The sequence below is a fragment of the Aquarana catesbeiana genome, linkage group LG11 (assembly GCF_042186555.1).
Source record: "Aquarana catesbeiana isolate 2022-GZ linkage group LG11, ASM4218655v1, whole genome shotgun sequence".
NCBI classification, from domain to species: Eukaryota; Metazoa; Chordata; class Amphibia; order Anura; family Ranidae; genus Aquarana; species Aquarana catesbeiana.
The window spans coordinates 229,778,649-229,801,409 of record NC_133334.1 but is presented as its reverse complement, the minus strand read 5'-3'; positions in this window follow the sequence as shown (position 1 = coordinate 229,801,409).

The window sequence follows — 22,761 nt, the reverse complement described above, 5'->3', positions numbered from 1 at the left end:
TAGAGGGCTGCAGTGATGGTTGACTTTCTACAACTTTCTCCCATCTCCCGATTGCATCTCTTGAGCTCAGCCACAGTGATCTTTGGGTTCTTCTTTACTTCTCTCACCAAGGCTCTTCTCCCCCAATAGCTCAGTTTGGCCGGGCGGCCAGCTCTAGGAAGGGTTCTGGTCATCCCAAACGTCTTCAATTTAAGGATTATGGAGGCCACTGTGCTCTTAGGAACCTTAAGTGCAGCAGAATTTTTTTTGTAACCTTGGTCTGTGCCTTGTCACAATTCTGTCTGTGAGCTCTTCAGGCAGTTCCTTTGACCTCATGATTCTCATTTGCTCTGACATGCACTGTGAGCTGTAAGGCCTTATATAGACAGGTGTGTGGCTTTTCTAATCAAGTCCAATCAGTATAATCAAACACAGCTGGACTCAAATGAAGGTGTAGAACTATCTCAAGGATGATCAGTAGAAATGGACAGCACCTGAGTTAAATATATGAGTGTCACAGCAAAGGGTCTGAATACTTAGGACCATGTGATATTTCAGTTTTTCTCTTTTACTAAATCTGCAAAAATGTCAACAATTCTGTGTTTTTCTGTCAATATGGGGTGCTGTGTGTACATTAATGAGGAAAAAAAATGAACTTAAATGATTTTAGCAAATGGCTGCAATATAACAAAGAGTGAAAAATTTAAGGGGGTCTGAATACTTTCCGTCCCCACTGTATATACCATATTTATCAGCGTATAACACGCACCCCAATTTAAGAGGCAAGTTTCAGGAAATTTTTTTTTTTTTAAATAAACCACTTTGAAGCAAAATAATGGTCAGTGAGCATCAATGCAGCCTGATTAGTGCCCATCTGCAGCCTCAATGCAGCCTAATCTGTGCCCATCTGCAGCTTCAGTGCAGTCTGATCTGTGCCTATCTGCATCCTTCCATTTCAGGATTTTGTTCACACAACTTCTCCCATGGGGGGGCAGCATCACAGAAGGCGAGCAGCCATATAGGCCAAAAAGCAGAATGGCAGTTCTGCTGAACTCAGTGGGTAAAGTATGAGTTATGGTAGAGATTCCCTCTTGTTCATACAAAATAAAATAAAAATAAAGGACTTAACCACTTCAGCCCCGGACCATTTGGCTAACCAGAGCACTTTTTGCAATTCGGCACTGCGTCGCTTTAACTGACAATTGCACGGTCGTGCGACATGACTCCCAAACTAAATTGACGTCCTTTTTTCCCCACAAATAGAGCTTTCTTTTGGTGGTATTTGATCACCTCTGCGGTTTTTATTTTATGCGCTATAAACAAAAAAATAGCGACAATTTTGAAAAAAAAGCAATATTTTTTACTTTTTGCTATAATAAATATCCCCAAAAAATATATAAAAAAACAATTTTTTTCCTCAGTTTAGGCCAATACGTAGTCTTCTACATATTTTTGGTAAAAAAATCGCAATAAGCGTTTATTGATTGGTTTGTGCAATAGTTATAGCGTCTACAAAATAGGGAATAGTTTTATGGCATTTTTATTAATAATTTTTTTTTTTTACTAGTAATGGCGGCGATCAGCGATTTTTGTTCATGGCTGCGACATTATGGCGGACACATCGGACACTTTTGACTCCATTTTGGGACCATTGCCATTTATACAGTGATCAGTGCTATACATTGCACTGATTACTGTAAAAATGACACTGGCAGTGAATGGGTTAAGTAGGGGCCACTGAAAGGGTTAAGTGTGTCCAAGAGATGTTTTCTAACTGTGGGGGGATGGGCTACGTGTGACACGACACTGATCACAGCTCCCAGTGAGGGAGCTGTGATCAGTGTCCTGTCACTAGGCAGAACGGGGAAATGCTTGAGACGATCGCGGGACTCCCACGGTCACATTCACAGAGCTCGCGGCGGGCGCGGGCGGTGTCTTAAAGGCAACGTACCTGTACGTTGATATGCCCAGCCGTGTCATTCTGCCAACGTATATCTGCGTGACACGATACTTAAGTTGTTAATATTGATATGTCCCCCACCCAGGATTCTGGAGATGAGCGCCCTTACCTTGCCCTTTTGTTGTCTATGGCACTGCATAGAAACCTCTGCATGGGGTCGGCACTGTAGAAGCTCTGCCTAGCACATGTCTTGCTAAAAGTAGCTGTCAGGATGCCATAGATGAAGGAGTTTAGGCGACTTGGATGGCAGCACCGACGGGTAATCAGGAAGCCCGGTGTCCTCTCTCAGAGGTATCCTCTACTACTTCAGCCAGCTGCATCTCCACCACATGCTTGTTATCCTCTCATGGGCTGGCAGGGGCTGAGGGGAGGCCGGGAGCGCTTTCCTGGGCTGAGCATGCAGCAGGCATCCTGGAGTGATCAGTACTGGCTCCTTCCCCTCATGCTGTAGAGCCTGCACACTCCCGTTGCCAGCACCTACATTCCTGTCCAGAGCTCTGCCAATAACCTGCAGAGGTTACAAGAGCCAGCGCTTCTAACAACCCATGTGTCCTCTATGAAGAGGGCAGAGGCTAGGGGTTTCCCCCATTCCGTATCCAGGAACTCAATGTGTGATCAGGACATCGTTGGTCACAGGGGAGCGAGCGGAGAGCCGAGCGGAGAGGAAATGAGGGCTCGGTGATTTCCGGCGGCACTCGTCCCCCTCCTTCCCCTCCGAGGTACGCTGTCGGTGTATAACACACACCCGCGATTTTCCCCCTGTTTTCAGGAAGAAAAAGTGTGTGTTATACGCAGATAAATACGGTATATATAATGTGATTTGAAAAGCCATGTTGAAGTCATATTTGTCTTTTGTACGTCTTCTATTCTATGTAGAATTGTCTGTGTTTACATATGCTGATAAGTCAGCATGCCAACAATTAAGCTAGAAGGCCACAGGAGCGTACAGCCAGTACTCTGTAAATATGTCTTATCAATCATTTGTTTTTCACAATGAAAAGTCATTTTGTACTGAAAAAAGGAACAGGGGGACAGTCCCAGGTCAGTCAAATCCGCTGGAAGACATGGGATTATGTAATGTAAAAAAAGAGAGAAAATTATATAACCTAGTAGACCTAAACTGGGTACTGACTAAAATAAAGATGTAAAAATAAAATTAAAAGAATCACATAACGGAGCCCAGATGGGGAACACAAGAGGGCTCCGATGTGAAAACTACATTCCAGACATTGATGTGCCTCCATCCATTTATCTGTGAGGACAATCATTCCTTGTTAAATATGTCTTATACGATTTTGTACATGGAGCCAGGGCTGTGTTTTGGCCTAGGCCGACAAGGCCTATGCCTAGGGCGGCACTTTGCGGGGGGCGGCAAAATAGGCCGCCCCCCCGCATGAGAGAAAGCCCCCCCACCCGTCTGATTGATTCCCGGCTGCCGCCTCCCGCACACTTGCAGCCCACGGCGGCCGGCTTTCTGTAGCGGCGCCGCTGTGTATGGGCGTGCTTGGCAGAGGGTGGGGGCGTGTATCTCACGCCCCCTACTCTCTGACAAGCACGCCCATACACCGTGGCGCCGCTACAGAAAGCCGGCCGCCGTGGGCTGCAAGTGTGCGGGAGGCGGCAGCGGGAGCCGGGAATCAGTCAGACGGGTGGGGGGGCTTTCTCTCATGCGGGGGGGCGGCGTGTGTCACTCGCGCCCCCCATATGCAACAGGTGACAGGTGGAGCCTTAAGCTCCACCTACCCTAACCTGCACTGCTTTCCTGCAGTGAATCTTCTCCTCGGCCCTGGGGCTGTGACGTCAGGAGGAGAGAGAGGAGCACGAGGGAAACCCCCAGGACAGCAGGTACAGTGATTTAATAAAGTATATCAGTATTATGGGCACTGGCAGAATTTGATGGGCACAGTGGCTGCGTTTGAGGGCACAGTGGCTGCGTTTGAGGGCACAGTGGCTGCGTTTGATGGGCACAGTGGCTGTGTTTGATGGCACAGTGGCTACGTTTGATGGCACAGTGGCTACGTTTGATGGCACAGTGGCTGCGTTTGATGGGGCACAGTGGCTGCGTTTGATGGGGCACAGTGGCTGCGTTTGATGGCACAGTGGCTGCGTTTGATGGGCACAGTGACTGCATTTGATGGGCACAGTGACTGCATTTGATGGGCACAGTGACTGCATTTGATAGCACAGTGGCTGCATTTGATGGGCACAGTGGCTGCATTTGATGGGCACAGTGGCTGCATTTGATGGGCACATTGCTGCATTTGAGGGCACAGTGGCTGCATTTGATGGGCACAGTGGCTGCATTTGATGGGCACAGTGGCTGCGTTTGATGGGCACAGTGGCTGCGTTTGATGGGCACAGTGGCTGCGTTTGATGGGCACAGTGGCTGCGTTTGATGCGCACAGTGGCTGCATTTGATGGGGCACAGTGGCTGCATTTGATGGGCACAGTGGCTGCATTTGATGGGGCACAGTGGCTGCATTTGATAGCACAGTGGCTGCGTTTGAGGGCACAGTGGCTGCGTTTGAGGGCACAGTGGCTGCATTTGATGGGTACAGTGGCTGCGTTTGATGGGCACAGTGACTGCGTTTGATGGGCACAGTGACTGCGTTTGATGGGCACAGTGACTGCGTTTGATGGGGCACAGTGAGACCCCCCCCCCCCCCCCGTGATAGCATTAAAACTCAGCAGCTAAAAATACTGTAGCTGCTGACTTTTAATATTAGGACACTTACCTGTCCAGGGATCCAGCGATGTCGACACCTCAGCCGATTTTCGGATTGGCTCTCGGGTTTTGCCACTATCATTCATGGTAAGGGAAACCGACCGGTTCCCTACTGCACATGTGCGAAGCGCATTTCACTTTCTGAATGGCCCAGTGGAGGAAGGAGGAGGGGGGCAAACTTCAGAGGGGACAGCGCAGTCTCCCGGAAGTGGGGAAGGGTACCTGTCAAAAACAGGTACCCGTTCCCCCCTGAAAGGTGCCAAATGAGCCTAAAGAGGAAGGGGTGTTGTTTACAGATGATAGGGTGGGTCTTAAACAGGAAGGGGTGTGGCCTCGGCAGGATGGGGTGGGTCGTATTTAAATTAGGGGGGTGCATGCGTTTAGTCAGGCCTAGGGCAGCACAAAACCTAAATACACCACTGCATGGAGCAATAGGGCTATGATATCACATATTCATCTTTTTTTGTTGTACCAGAGTTCGGGCAACAAGAACCTGTACTGCAATATGTATTTTGACTATACCTTGTCATGTTTATGATTATTCATTAAATTAATTTTCTACATCCGGTTCATTTTTGTGCCTCATTTAAAGTCCCAAACTCCCCCCCCCTCTTCTATATTAAATATAGGGATGGAGGCACCTCTATAATCAAGGTGCCTCATTTAAAGTCCCAAACCTTTCCCCTTTTTAGCATATGTACTGTGGGAATCCAGATCTAATGAATGCAGAGTCCTGGGTTTAGTAACACTTTAACGAGAAGTCTTGTACCAACATCCCCATGATCAAATAGAAACTGCAGAAAATCCTAACCAGAAACATTCAAATGAGTCTTTGAAGTCAAAATTGTATCTGGTTAGATTTTTCTGCAGTTTCTAAACTATTCAGTTGCAATGCATACATATTTTATAGAGGCTGAGTGCTTTTTTTATATTTTTATATTACAAGTAAGCATTCATTTAATTCATTTATCTTCACCTGAAATGGTTTATTTTTCTGTTGTCTTCAGTGGACCCCTTATAAAACATCACAGTTACTATAATTCAAAAGCTAGAGATATTTTAAGGAGCAAAAGCCTATATAATAGGTTGTGTGAACTGTAATACATGTAGTAAAAGGGTAAGTGCCAAAAAAAAGTTCTTTTAGTTCTTTAAGTTATACAGCAATAAAAGAGAACAGAACCCAAGGCCCTCACTATGAGTGCAAACAAAAGGAAACAAAGGCGCCGCCATCTAAGTGTATCTATTTATTAAATGAACACTAAAAGCAATTAAGATTGCACTCATAGGATAGAAGAGAAATTGGGACTATCATCAATCACAGTCTGTAAATCTGTGACTGCATCCCTGGTGAGGGTGACTTCTTGCCCAAAGGACGGAAGTTTTTAGTGTTTTGGTTTCAGGACACACAGCAGTTGAACTCAGTCCATGACGGATCTGCCTGCTATTCCTACCATTGTGCAGCCATGGTTCCATCCTATTGCAGTGGGATATACAGAGCCTACCAAGCCACCCCTGGACTATTGGCCCTCTGGAACAGATGTACAAACTGTGATCTATGATATGCCCAACTTCTCTTCCATCCTGTGAGCCAGGGCCAGGACAAGGGGTGGGCGAGAGGGACGGCTGCTGTGGGCGGTAGTATCATGTGAGGTGGAAAGGAGCACCACGTGGAGAGTTCCTACCTACCAGCTGACAGGAGTAGTGACAGCAGCTTCACTACTCCTGTCAGCTTAGCGCTGGAGGAGACAAGTCAGATCTGGAGAGGAGGAGAGACCTGGGAGGAGGGACAGGTTGTGCTCTCTCTCCCCTCCAGCTCCATCTCCTGCCACTGCAGCTCTCCTGGATCGGGACTGCCAGTTCGCCACTGTGCAGTGTTTGTTTATCTTCCCCCATCTCCTTCCAGCAAAGAATGTGGGTAGGGAGCGGGTAAGCAAACACCACACAGTGGCAGTCTGACAGCCGGTGGCATCTCTAGTGCGAGGTCCCCTATGTTTCAATATTATAGCCCTCTATAGCTCCATTTTAGTGCTTGAATTTTTCATTTTTTTCGGGGGGGGGGGGGGGATTTTTGCTGCCACATGATGTCCATACATTTGGGGGGGGGGTGTATGGCTTCTTCGCCCTGGGCGCTATGTAGCCTTGTCCTGGAAGTGCTGTGAGTGCAATCTTAATTGTTTTTAGTGTTCATTTAATAAATAGATACACTTAGACGGCGGTGCCTTTGTTTCCTTTTGCTTTTACAGTACATAGAGGACATCCAATATCCTTAGAAGAAGTGCAGCAGCCATCACTATAGTGGACTTTTAATTTGTACCTCCTTTACCATATCGACTTGATGACTTTTGTGGGAGTTCTTCCCACCCCCTGTTTGCACTATTGAACTTTTTTTTCTCTCTCACTATGACTGCCTTGGATTTTGTTTTCTTGGATTGCTGTATTTGGATACTTACGGGGAGCACTGAGATCCACTGCTGTAATTTCACAGAAGCCAGAAGTGTGGGACCTCTAAGGGCTCGTTCACACCAGAATGCGGTGCCGGAAATCCGTGTTCCATGCACATTTCCCACAACACAATCAAAATGCACTGGGTGTGCGATCTTCTGCGGGTGTCAATATATTCCTAATAGATACAATCTAAAATGCAGCGCTATCCCTTTTAGAGAACCAAATGGCACTGAAATCATATCAGTCTTGCAGCTTTATATCTCTCATTAATGTCAAAGGAACAAAAAGACAGCAAGATCTATTGGTAAGTATAAGTACATAAACTCCAAGTGTGGCAAGGGATGTGTATAAGAAAACAAAATTAATGCAGAAAATCCTCCTCCAGCCCATCCACACCACTCATGCAGACCCTTACCGGAATTCACTGGCTAAAATAGCAAAGGCTTATACACTCATCAGGTCATCATATACATCAAAGAAAGAAAAAGTCTCCTCATGGTGTAGTATTTAAAATCCAAACAAAATTTAAAGGGGTTGTAAAGGCAGAAGGTTTTTTATATCTTAATACATTCTATACATTAAGATAAAAAACCTTCTGTGTGCAGCAGGCCCCCTAATACTTACTTACTTGAGCCCCCTCTCTATCCAGGGATTTTGCAGCAGTGTCTCGGGTGCCCGGGACTCCCCTCCTCATTGGCTGAGACAGCAGCGCCACGCCATTGGCTCCCGCTGCTGTCAATCAAAGTCAGTCGCCAAATGAAGAGAGAAAGGGGGCAGGGCCGAACTGCAGCCCTGTGTCTGAATGGACACAAGGAGCTGCAGCTCGGCTTTGGTGCCCCAATAGCAAGCTGCTTGCTGTGGGGGCACTTAACAGGAGGGAGGGGCCAGGAGCACCAAAGGGACCCGAGAAGAAGAGGATCCAGGCTGCTCTGTGCAAATTCACTGCACAGAGGAGGTAATTATAACATGTTTGTTATTTTTAGCTAAAAAAAAGCAGACTTTACGATCACTCTAATCAAGTAGTAACTTACATTCAAAATGGCAAGTGTTAGCATGTAACATTCAATGGGGAAACCAACCAATAAGATGGCTGCGGTGCGCATTGGTGTCGTTCAACGTAGCTCCACCCTACGCATTTCATCACTAGAGGACGTCGTCAGCGGCGTATGCATATGATGTGCTTTGATCTTACCTGGTTTACTATACACAAACTACGCTGTCTGGCTATTTTAGCCAGTGAATGCACGATTGGTGTGGAGGTGCCGGTGGAGGATTTTCTGCTTTCATTTTGTTTTCCTACATACATCCATTGCCACACTGGAGTTTTGGACTTATACTTACCAATAGATCTTGTTGCCTTTTTTTCATTGGACATTAATGAGAGAGTTAAAGCTGCAAGACTGGTATTATTTCAATGCAATTGGGTTCTCCTAAAGGGATAGAGCTTAATTTTAGATTGTATATATTAGTTGTATGTGAGGCCTCCATATACGCTAGCAGCTGTCGATATACTTTTCTGAATATTATATCCAAGCGCTGGTAAAGTTGTGTATTTTAATATATTCCTAATGACACCGCAAATGCAGATTGCAAGCCCAATGCATTTGCCTGCACCGGAAAGCATGGTGCCTTAGTATGGTGCGTTTTAGTGCACATGCACTACTATTTGTGAGATTCAGTGCGATTTTGGAGCATTTAAATGAATGGGCTAAAAAAATTGCCCCATACAGGAACTGCACAGGAATCACACAGGAACACAGACCGTATTCCTGTGTGATTCAGGTGTGAACCAGCCCTCAGAGCCTTCGATTCAATATAAGCTAGACTAAGCTCCCTCCCCAGGATTACTATTTGGATAAGTGCCACACTTCTATTTTACTCGCATTGTGGTGTACAAGTTACTGCTGCTGAAAATTTGAAAGCATCAAAAATTATGCACTTAACATGCCAATGATCAAAACAACTACTGTGATGAAAACCAGAAAAATGGAACAGTTACTGTAATCACCGTCCTTGCATTGCTTCTGTAGATGCCAGTCTGTAACCTCTCAGACCTAAAACAAATCACTTGGAATTTTAGGACATCTAATGCCATGTACACACGGGCGGACTTTTCGACCAGACTGGTCCGACGGATTCCGTCGGACAATCCGACCGTGTGTGGGCTTCATCGGACTTCCGACTGACCTTTTCAGTCGAAAATCAGACGAACTTTAGGTTTAAAACATGTTTCAAATCTTTTCGATGGATTCGAGTCCGGTCGAAAAATCAGCTTGTCTGTGTGCTAGTCCGACGGACGAAAACGGACGCTAAGGCAGCTATTGGCTACTGGCTATCAACTTCCTTATTTTAGTCCGGTTGTACGTCATCACGTACAAATCTGTCGGACTTTGGTGTGATCATGTGTAGCCAAGTCCGTTCATTCGAAATTCTGTTGGAAGTCCGTCAAAAGTCCGTCGGAAAGACCGTCAGACCTTTAATGCCGAAAAGTCCGCCTGTGTGTACACGGCATAACTCTTCCATGAAGGAGAAGAGTGCATAAAAAACACTGCGCTAATACGTGAAAAAAACAAAACCAAAAGGGAGCAGCTACATACAATTTGACAAAGACCATGAGAATATAACTTAAAAAATGCAGCGCATAATGTATGTATAAGTAAATGGAAACAAGTGAATTGTTCCAAATGAGTGCTTCAAAGAAGAAGATATAAAATAAGAATAATTGAGAAAATCAGCCTGATGGCCTGTGCTAAACATAAAATCAATAATATATGAACAATAATGTCCCACAACCCTGGGAGGTGAATAAACTCCACATTTAGGTGTTGTTCAGATGATAGTCCCAAATTGAACTTCATGAAAATCCAATCAAAACGGAGGGATGAGGCAATGGTAAAAGGATGGCATGTAGGAAAACTCTTACCAGATCCCGTTGATTCCCGTGTCAGCGACAGGGAATCGCATGTGCGTTATGCCACTCAGGGCATGGAAGGCGACATCTCCTCACTGGAATCTTCCAGGCTTGAATCTGCTTGGAATTCCGGGGGCCACCAGGAATGTTCTCACAGCAAGACCGGGATGCAAATCGGGTGAAGGGAGACGTCTCGGATAAGGCTCAAGTCAACTCTTGACTTGTAGGAAGGGTATGTGGAAAGAAAAAACATGCCTCCACATAGTGTAGATGAAAAAGGGGGAGTATTTTTATTTCTAAAAAAACCTAAAAAAATCTAAAAAAACACCATTTATAAATAAAAAAACAAAAGTGGGGATTTCCTTTTTCTCTACACTTTTCTCATCAAGGAACAAGATTTGTATGCAGATCAGTGAAAGAGCTACAACAGGCACTTCAAAATCTTAACCTGATAGCAATCTCTCATAACACAAATACACCAAGAAGAAGAACGGCTGCTAATACATCCGCGAAGAACTCATCCCCAGACACAGACAATAATGGAAATCATCATCTACACAAGAGGAGTCGACACAGGCCCGGACTGGCCATAGGGCAGACCGGGCATTTGCCCGGTGGGCCGGGCCGTCCGCTCCTTAGCATGTTGCTGTTCAGGCCGCACAGTGGGAGGTAAACGGCGACCGTGGCCTGAACATGGTTAACACAGGCCGTGGCCGCCGCTCGCCGCTACCTCTATGCGGCCGTGCCTTTTCCGGCGGAATTTTCGGCTGCATGGGCTGAGCTGTGTGTCTCTCTCACACACAGCTCAGCCTCGGAGCCGCGCTGATAGTTCCGCTCTCTGCTCCCAGGGACTGCTCCTCCTCCTCCAGCCAAGGTTTCCGCACGGTGGGGCAAGGGGGAGGGCTGCTGTCAGGACGTTTTCCCTCCTCCCCTTCTCTTGTCAGCAGCACATGTAAGGGGAACACAACAGAGGGCCAATCGGAGAACTAGAGAGGCATCATGGGAAATGTAGCCCCAGAGATAGGTAGCCCAATTGTTTTCAGCAGGGAGCTGACTACACTTCCCAACATGCACTCTGCTGGGGGGGGGGGAGAGAAAACCTGGAAACAAGCTGAGAAGTGCCTGTAGCAGCTACTACAGGAGACATAAAAAAACGAAAGAGAGGACTGTGCTGGGGGAACTAATAGCCCCAGCGCCACCAGAGAGAGCCACGCTGTACCCGCACTACCAGAGAGAGAGCCACGCTATACCCACACCACCAGAGAGAGAGCCACGCTGTACCCGCACCACCAGAGAGAGCCACGCTGTACCCGCACCACCAGAAAGAGCCACGCTGTACCCACACCACCAGAGAGTGAGCCACGCTGTACCACACCACCAGAGAGAGCCACGCTGTACCCGCACCACCAGAGAGCCACGCTGTACCCGCACCACCAGAGAGCCACGCTGTACCTGCACCACCAGAGAGAGCCACGCTGTACCCACACCACCAGAGAGAGAGCCATGCTGTACCCGCACCACCAGAGAGAGAGCCACGCTGTACCCGCACAACTAGAGAGCCATGCTGTACCCGCACCACCAGAGAGCCACGCTGTACCCGCACCACCAGAAAGAGCCAAGCTGTACCCGCACCACCAGAGAGAGAGCCACACTGTACCGCACCACCAGAGAGAGAGACACGCTGTACCGCACCACCAGAGAGAGAGCCATGCTGTACTGCACCACCACAGAGAGAGCAACGCTGTACCGCACTACCAGAGAGCCACGCTGTACCCGCACAAACAGAGAGCCACACTGTACCCGCACCACCAGAAAGAGCCAAGCTGTACCCGTACCACCAGAGAGAGAGCCATGCTGTACCACACCACCAGAGAGCCACACTGTACCCGCACCACCAGAGAGAGCCACGCTGTACCGCACCACCAGAGAGAGAGCCACGCTGTACCGCACCACCAAAAAGAGAGCAGATCAGTGTCACTGAGCAGTGTGGGCACAATAGGAGACAGACAGTACTACCATTGTATGGCCACAATAGGACTGGGACACTGTAATATAAAGGGGACTGCACTGTAAAGGGGCACTGTAATCATTGCAGTGCCCCTTTACAGCACAGTTCCCTTTATATCACCGTGTCCCTGCACATTACAGTGTGGAGGACTGACACCAGCCACCCCCGCAAATGTCTACCAACCGTCCCCCCCCAGTCCCTGGAAAAGTTGGCTGCTCAGTCTAAAATGCCCGGGCCTATTTTAGGTCGAGTCGTCATGAATCCCCACCTCAAGACCAAGAAGACAACATGGATTGAAAAATCTGAAGCATTATTTGTCTTAATAACATTTTTGCCTCTCCAAAGAATATCTAAAACAACAGAATCTTTTGAAAATAATTCACAGATCTCCTAATTTCACTTATTTATCCAAATATATGGTTATTAATGTTAAATGAATTAATTTACATTTCAATGCTTTATATTTGGAGATTTCAATCCTAGTTATATTCAAAATATTTCTTTTTATTCTTTATCCATTTCTCTACACTTTTTAAAATTGAACCACATGATTTAAATTTTAATGTTATAATTTATTGACAACTCTTTGAAAAGTTCACATAACTATACTGACTCTAATCTGTCTGAGACAGGACTCACTTTTTGTTTTTTTTTCTTATTTTTTGGTTGTCTCCAAATAATATTGATCGAGTTTCAGGTTTGTTGAGCAGATAATTATCCAATTTTTTTTAAAAATATTTTTCTTTTCTTTTTCGAGCTGTCTGTTCGGGACGCCACCACATAGTAATAATTGGTAAGAATAGATTGTTGTTGCAATTAATATGGCACCATTAAACATAATTTTCCTAAATGTACAGGGCCTAAACGTATAACACAAAAACGCACAAAAGCGTTTCGATCTTTCCAAGCCATGAGAGCACACATTGTGTGTTTACAAAAACTCATTTCACAAACAAATCTACACCCAAATTTTTTAGTTCCTCCTACCCACAAGAATACACAGCTTCAATGGAAACCAAACAAAGGGGCACTCTAATAGCGTTCCATCGCTCCACCCCATTCACAATTCAGGCTGAAATAAAAGATCCTGAGGGACGATATCTAATACTAACTGGATATGTTTTGGACATGGCAATAACTGTTGTTTCATATTATGCACCCAACAAGAATCCTGTACCCTTTTTATCACACCTTTTTCAGGTAGTGCAATCTCATAAAATGGCCACACTCATTGAATGTGGGGACTCTAATCAGGTCATACTCCCATTTTTAGATAGATCCCCGTACATCCCATCTCATAACCAAACTAAACAATCTCTTTCTCATCTCCTCTCTAATTATAATTTAATTGATTCTTGGAGCGAAAACAATCCAGCAAAAAGAAAATATACATATTTCTCACATCCACATCAATTATTCAGTCGAATTGACCATATATTTTTGACGGCAGGAACGTTACCAGAAATAATCACATCTAATATTATCCCTATCCCATGGTCAAATCACAATGTAGTTCTCATTTCTATAGTATCCCTCATACCCAAAGCACATGATACAACATGGTACTTAGCAAATATATTATTGAAACACCCTTCTTACCCTACAAATATAGAACAGGCTCTAAAAGATTATTTAAAATATAATACATGCCCAGAAGTTTCCTCATTAACCCTCTGGGAAGCACACAAACCTGTCCTGAGAGGGATATTCCAACAACAAATAGGAATACTTAAGAGGGAACGCAGAAATCTGGCGCAGAAATTGGAAAATGAATTTAACTCATCTTTTACAGTCTTTCAAACTAGTCCCACTCTATTCTTCAAAAGATAAACTAGAGAAAGCAAGACTGGAATATGATTTATATCTCACAGAATCTGCTGAAAAAACATGCATTCTACATAAAATGTAATAAAACTGGTATCTACCTAGCACGGGCATTTCATTCCATAAATAAATCCTCTAAACCAATTAAACTTAAATTGTCTAAAAACATATATACGAGTAATCCTTTAAAAATAGTCAAAAATTCAGTTCCCATCTGAGTACTCTATGATCAGAAACAGTGGCGGCCCGTCCATAGGGGGCGCCGCCCCCCTCAAGGCAGTAAAAAAATAAATAAATAAATACATTTTTTAAAGCTGGCCCTTTAAAAAAAAAAATACAAAAAACGGTCCTTAAGTGCACTGTGTTCGGACGCCGGACACAGTGCGACGCCGAACACAGTGCACTTATGGGAAGCGCCACGTCTATGCAATCACGAGATTGCAGACGTGGCGCTGCATTTGCGGGCGTTTAGCCCGCCTTGCAGCTCTTTGTGAAGCGCCGAGTAGCTTCCGCCCAGCGCTAGTATCTATTACTATGGCCCGGCGGTTTGATTGACATCTGAATATGATGTCACTTCCTGCTTCTCTCTCTCTCTCTCTCTCTCGAGAGAGAGAGAGAGAGAGAGAGAGAGGAAACAGGGAGTATGAGAAGAACGGAGCTCTCCAAAGGAGACACCGCTGGAGAGGACAACACATAGCAAGGTAAGTAACGGGGGAGGGGGGTTTGGTGGTGACACATGCTGCTGCAATTTGGAGACACATACTGCTGCAATTTGGGGACACACACTGTTGCAATTTGGGGACACATACTGCTGCAATTTGGGGACACACACTGCTGCAATTTGGGGACACACACTGCTGCAATTTGGTGACACTGCTGCAATTTGGTGACACATATTGCTGCAATTTGGTGACACTGCTGCAATTTGGTGACACATATTGCTGCAATTTGGTGACACTGCTGCAATTTGGGGACACATACTGCTGCAATTTGGGGACACATACTGCTGCAATTTGGGGACACTGCTGCAATTTGGGGACACATACTGCTGCAATTTGGTGACACTGCTGCAATTTGGGGACACATATTGCTGCAATTTGGTGACACTGCTGCAATTTGGGGACACTGCTGCAATTTGGGGACACATACTGCTGCAATTTGGGGACACATACTGTTGCAATTTGGTGATACTGCTGCAATTTGGGGACACATACTGCTACAAATTGGGGACACATACTGTTGCAATTTGGTGACACTGCTGCAATTTGGGGACACATACTGCTGCAATTTGGTGACACTGCTGCAATTTCACACTGCTGCAATTTGGGGACACATACTGCTGCAATTTGGTGACACTGCTGCAATTTGGGGACACATACTGCTGCAATTTGGTGTCACATGCTGCTGCAATTTGGTGACACATACTGCTACAATTTGGTGACACATGCTGCTGCAATTTGGTGACACATACTGCTGCAATTTGGTGGTGACACATGCTGCTGCAATTTGGTGGTGACACGTGCTGCTGCAATTTGGTGGTGACACGTGCTGCTGCAATTTGGTGGTGACACGTGCTGCTGCAATTTGGTGGTGACACGTGCTGCTGCAATTTGGTGGTGACACATGCTGCTGCAATTTGGCGGTGACACATGCTGCTGCAATTTGGTGGTGACACAGGCTGCTGCAATTTGGTGACACAGGTTGCTGCAATTTGGGGGTGACACATGCTGCTGCAATTTGGTGGTGACACAGGCTGCATTTTATGTGACACAGGCTGCATGTAAGGAGGGACTCCGCTGGGGGCACCTGATGTAAGGAGGGACTCCGCTGGGGACACCTGATGGCATCTGGTGGCAGGCAACGTGGCTAGTGACACGCTCGGGGCTCCCATTGATTCTGCATTATGGTGAGTTGAATTATTTCATTTTATATTACAATGTAATAATAGAAATAATGCGCTTCAATCATCCTGACACCATAACAACCATGGTGCCGGGATGATTGAAGTGCTAACACCAGGTGTTTGGAGTATCTTTATATGCTGATTGTTAAACTTTCTAAAATACACATATTACTATTGTTGTGTAGGATCTGGGCCTGCTGTCCCTCCATTCCTCTCCCCCTCTCCCATCATCCCTCGTTCAACTCAGGCACTAACCACACCACCTTAGAGCCACGCCCACTATTTAGCTGAAACCATGCCCATTTTCACCAAGTGGGAGGGGTCAAAAAAGGAAGGGCGGGGCCTGGCGCCCCCCCCCCCCTCCTAAAACTTCACAAGCAGAAACCAACATTTTTGATTCTAATAAAGCAAATTCCTTCTTCTCGAACATATCTCTACCCCAAATATCTCCTTCTCATAAAACCAAGTTGGAAAAACCCATAGAGGTGGAAGAAGTAATAACAGCAATTAAAGAACTAAAATTAAATAAAAGACCAGGCCCAGACGGCTTCTCTGCTTTATATTACCGCATGTATACTGATATAATTTCCCCTTTATCGACTAAAGCATTTAATAATATCCTGGATAACAAATCTTTTACACATGAATCACTAATGGCTATCATTTGTATGATTCCAAAACCACATTCAGATGAAACATCTTGCACGAATTTCCGCCCCTATTTCAATGTTAAATATAGATATAAAAATTTTAGCAAAAATTATTGCAACTCATCTTAAAGACACCATAGGAGCATTAATTCATCAAGACCAGGTTGACTTTATGCCGACACTCCGAGTGAGCGATAATATATGTAGAGCGTACTGTTGGCGCAGATTACTAAATCACGTCGTATCCCAGCTTGTTTCTTTTCTTTAGATCTAAAGAAAGCATTCAATTCCATTTCTTGGTCTTATTTACACAATACTTTACAAAAATGGGGTTTTGGCCACAACTTTATAAATTGGATTATGGCGCTTTACAATAACCCAAAAGCATATGTCAAATATGTGGAATCCTTTAATATTCATAGAGGTACACACCAGGGATGTCCACTCTCCCCCCTTTTATTTGCCCTCTCAATCGAACCACTAGCTCAAATGATCAGATTGGATCCCACTATAACTGGAATTGAAATCGGCGGATTTCAACATAAATTATGTCTATTTGCAGATGATATCCTTCTTTTACTGTCCTCCCCACAAATATCTGGCCCCAACCTTATTCCATTACTCAATCAATTTGCAGTTATTTCAGGCCTGCATATTAATCCCAAAAAATGTCATGCCTAACATATCCCTCTCAAATGTAGAATTAAGTTCAGCAAAGATGGGTCTACCATTTGCTTGGACGGACAGATCGATCCCTTATCTAGGGATTCATTTATCGGCTTCCTTATCAAACTTATTCTCAGATAATTATCCATCCATTCTGAAAAATATTTCTAACCTACTAAAGTCCAGGTCCCACCTCTTGCTTTCATGGTTTGGAAAGATCAACGCCGTAAAAATGACAATCTTACCAAAAATATTGTATTTCTTTCGTGTTTTACCAATCCATGTTCCTGCCTATTTCCTAAGACTCTAATGCCCTGTACACACGGTCGGACATTGATCAGACTTTCCGACAACAAAATCCATGGATTTTTTCTGACTGATGTTGGCTCAAACTTGTCTTGCATACACACGGTCACACAAAGTTGTCGGAAAATCTGATCGTTCTGAACGCGGTGACGTAAAACAGGTACGTCGGGACTATAAACGGGGCAGTAGCCAATAGCTTTCATCTCTTAATTTATTTTGAGCATGCGTGGCACTTTGTGCGTCGGTTTTGTGTACACACAATCGGAATTTTCGACAACGGATTTTGTTGTCGGAAAATTTTATAGAAAGCTCTCAAACTTTGTGTGTCGGAAATTCCTATGGAAAATGTGTGATGGAGCCTACACACGGTCGGACTTTCCGACAACTAGGTCCTATCACACATCCATCGGAAAATCCTATCGTGTGTACAGAGCATTACAGAAATGAGTAATGTCATTTGTGTGGGGTTCATCTAAGCCACGAATGCAACTTTATTTCTTCCCAAACTTAATGGAGGATTGGGATGTCCTAATTTTACATGTTATTATAAGGCAGCACACTTAGCTAGTCTAACCAAATACCATGCACAGAAAGAAATCCCATTGTGGGTTTCTATTGAAGCGGCTGAGTGTGACCCTATATCAATATTAAACCTTCTTTGTATCTCTCCTGAAGATCGTAGAAATTTACGAAATCCTGTCACTAAACACTATATATCTCTCTGGGATAGGCATAAAACAGTATATTGTTTGCAGTCTACTCATAACCCTTTATTGTCCTTTTATAGAAATCCAGCATTCTACCCTGCATGGGTTTCTCCCAAATCTTTTAAAGAATGGGTATCATTAAATATTCTCACCATGCATAAGTTTGTGGACTCCTCATCCTTCATCCCCTTTTCCACGCTTTGTGACATATACAGCATACCCAACTCAGAGATATTCAGATATCTCCAAATTAAAAACTTTTTCTCACCCTTTTTAATCCCGAACACTCCCTTATACAAATTAACTAATTTTGAAGCTATCTGCAAAAATTAACCACATGCCAGAGGATTAATATCCCTACTGTACTCTCAAGGGTTGACTCAACCCAATCCAGAAAATCCAGCTTATGTGAAGAAATGGGAAGATGATCTAGGAAAAACACTTGAGAGTGCAGACTGGAATCTAATATGGTCAGTCACCAAATCAGCATCTAATGTGCTGGCTGTAGAGGCAAACTACAAGGTGTTAACAAGATGGTACCTGGTACCTGTCAGAGTGGCTAAATATACACAGAACTATTCGTCCCAGTGTTTCTGCGGTTGTGCAGAATTGGGTACATATTTTCATGTTTGGTGTACCTGCCCAATTGCACAAAACTTCTGGAAAGAAACATTTCATGTTGCATCTAAACTACTCAATATAAAATTACCTTTGGATCCTACAATGGCTCTACTAAAAACGTAAAAACCAGAATTTTTATCGCATACACGATTCAAATTACTGATAGAGCTCTTCACGGCAGCAAAACAAACGCTAGCAAAAGCTTGGCAATCCCCAACTTCGTAATAAACGAATTAATGCATAGAATGTACAATACAATGATACAAGTGAAAATGCTAGCTATCGAAACGGACAGGATCACTAGATATGAAAAGATGTGGCAACCGTGGATAGATAATTTTATGCCTACAACATTTGATAAGAAAGTACTTTTACCATGGTGATTTTCTAGATAGGATTTGTTTCACATATTGTTGCTCAAGGAGGTTCTGGTGGCCCTTGACTGAACTCTGCGGACTCCTTTTCTTTATCCATTCCTTTCTTTCCCCTTTCCCTTCCTATCTTTACCTTATCCATATCATTATCTATTATGTGATTTTTGAAGCTCCCATGTATACTATTTATTCTCATATAGAGATTTTACAAAAGCAATTGGTTTTGTTCATATCATAACTATAGATGTTTAATTATCCTACTTAAATACTGATCAAAAGTTGATTGTAGTATTATTACTTTTATCTAATAATATATAGTAGTAATCTAATCTAATCTTTGAATTTATGTAATTGAGCTTCATTAATTTGTTTAAGAATTGATTATATTGTACATCTGTATGACATATCTTTGAATATACAATAAAATATTTTGACAAGGAAAAAAAAGAAAACGAATGCAGCCATTACATCTAAGAATTGGTAAGCTTCAATGTAATAAATGTTTGTTTTTGGGATTAATACAGCTTTAATGGGAAATTTTCAGGTTTTGAAAATGATTATGCTTCGGTTAAGGATTCCTGCATACTAGCATTTTTTTTCTGCTCCTAGAAGCTCAATGATGTTATCCTATGTGTCCATGCACACTACTTAACCACTTGCTTACAGGGCACTTAAACCCCCCTCCTATCCAGACCAATTTTCAGCTTTCAGCGCTGACGCACTTTGAATGACAATTGCGCGGTCATACAACATTGTACCCAAATGAAATTTTTATCATTTTTTCACCACAAATAGAGCTTTCTTTTGGTGGTATTTGATCACCTTTGCGGTTTTTACTTTTTGTTAAAAAAAATGTAAAAAAATGAATTAAAAAAAAAAAAAAAAATTTTATTTTTTTATATTTTGTTATAAAAAATTTAAAACGGGTCATTTTTCTCCTTCACTGATGTACGCTAATAAGGCGGCAGTGATGGGCACTGATAGGCGGCAGTGATGGGAACTGATGGGTGGCAGTGATGGGCACTGATGGGTGGCAGTGATGGGCACTGATATGTTGCAGTGATGGGCAGCACTGCCAGGTGGCACTGATTGGCACTACAGGTGGGCATTGATAGGTGGCATTGTGGGCATTGATAGGTGGCACTTGTTGGCATTGATAGGTGGCACTTGTGGGCACTGTTAGGTGGCACTGTGGGCACTGTTAGGTGGCACTTATAGGTGGCACTGATGAGGCAGATGTGCCTCTAACACTTGGGGACCAATGTCCCTGGCATCTGAGCCGGTGATCGGCTTTTTTTTCTACTTACGCTGTCAGCGTGAGTAAAAAAAAAAAACGATTACCGATCCTTTGTATACATCATGTGATCAGCTGTCATTGGCTGACAGCTGATCACATGGTCAGGGGCCGGGACCGGCCCCTTACACGGATCGGTGATCAGCCGATTCTCAGAGACTCGGTGATCACAGCACGCCCGGCGCGCGCCCTGTAGGGCGCGCGCAGGGAGCGTGCACAGGGGAGGCCGTCATATGACGGCCTCCCGGGAATGCAGGTCCGCGCTGTGGCCGTCATCCGGCCATAGAGCGGATAGCAGGTGGTTAAAGCTATTTATGTGTCTGTTTATGTGTCATTATTTTTTATTTTTATTTTTGTATGGGCTATTGTAATTTGTCCTTTTTATGCCTTTGCTGAAGTTTTAGGCCTATGCATGGAACGATGCATTAGATTAGGGGCATACAATGTTAGAATTCAGGGATTTTTTTTTCCTATGCCAAGGAAGACCAGGTGCTGTGTACAGCTAGCCATAGTCATGGCTGTGTGCCACTGTACCTGGGTACCCAGCTGTACGTAGCACCTGGGCATCCCTGGATAAGAAAAAAAGTCAGAATTTTACATTGTACATTCCTAATGCGTCTGTGTGCATGAGCCCTTAGTGTTATAGTGCCTCTTGAGTCCCAATACTTTAAAAGATCCTTAGATTAAAAGGTTAGAATTAAAATGAATTCAGTTTATTATGAAAGGCAAAACATTTGTGCATAGATATATATAAAAAAAAAAATTAAAAAACCCTTTTTCACTTTTTTTTATAAGTGATCACATACTGCCTGTTTTAAGCTGCATAAGAGCTGGGGAGGGGAGAAACAGGAGCACACTGATTTGCAGAGTGAATGGCTGTGCGGGGGGAGGGGGCTGTCAGCACAAGTCTGATTATTGAAGGAGAGCAGGCTGAGTTACAGAAATGACCACACTGTGCTACAGACCACAATGCCTAGTGTTGTCACTTTTTAATAGGCAGCACAGTGGTGCAGTGGATAGCACTTTCACCTAGCAGTAAGAAGGGTCGCTGGTTCGAATCCCACCCACGACACTACCTGCCTGGAGTTTGCATGTTCTCCCTGTGCCTGCGTGGGTTTCCTCCGGGTACTCTGGTTTCCTCCCACACTCCAAAGACATGCTGGTAGGTTAATTGGATCCTGTCTAAATTGTCCCTAGTATGTATGAATGCAAGTTAGGGACTGTAGATTGTAAGCTCCTTGAGGGTAGGGACTGATGTGAATGTACAATGTATATGTAAAGCGCTACGTAAATTGACGGCGCTATATAAGTACCTGAAATAAATAAATAGGACAGCAGAGGGACAACCGGAATTTCACACAAAGGAAGCAATACAAATAAAACAGGAGACTTTTTCTTACAGGTACAGCAGGCTCATATCAGGAATATGAAATGCTGATGTAATAAACACTTTAACACCCAGTTTTTAATTTCCATCGAGGCAACTGACTTTCTCTTGCTCCAGTGCTATCCTGGAAAAATCTTGCAACTAGGATACATGCTTTGGTTATAAAGGCCTACTAGGGGATTTCCCCTAACTTTAGAGAGACGTGCTTCCACTTTCTTTGTCTGTGGACAAAACAAAGACAGACAAATACAAAATACTAGAGCTACCCTTTATTTGTGCATGAGAAGTGCTAATTACTGAATGGAATACATTGTTTTAGCGGATAATTTTGTTATCCTGAACTTTTTGCTAAGTGCCAGTTCACACAGTTCACCAGACTCACCAGACTCTAAAGTCACCCCATACAGCAGTCATGGAGTCAGCCCTGCTGGGTTGAATGACAAAAAAAAAAATTGGTAGGCTATACTAGGCTTTACAGTTATGCCCCGTACACATGAGCGGAAATTCCACCAGCAAAAGTCCGATGAGAGCTTTTGGTCGGAAATTGCGACCGTGTGTATGCTCCATCGGACTTTTGCTGACAGAATTCCAGCCAGCAAAAGATTGGGAGCAGGTTCTGTATTTTTCGGCCAGAAAAAGTTCCTATCCAAAAATGCATTCGTTTGTATGCAATTCAGACGCGCAAAAAAATCACGCATGCTCAGAAACAATTCAACACATGCTTGGAAGCATTGAACTTCATTTTCTCGGCTCGGCGTAGTGTTGTGCGTCACCGCGTTCTTGACGGTTGAAAGTTCAGAGAACTTTTGTGTGACCGTGTGTATGCAAGCCAAGCTTGAGAGGAAATCCGTTGGAAAAACCATCCAGGATTTTTCCGCTCGTGTGTACGGGGCATCAGAAGGATATTAATTCTGTTTAACCGCTTTCCGACAAGAAATGTGTTTTTTAAAAACATTTTAGCATATTTATTATAGCAAAAGGTAAAACATATTGTTTGGGTT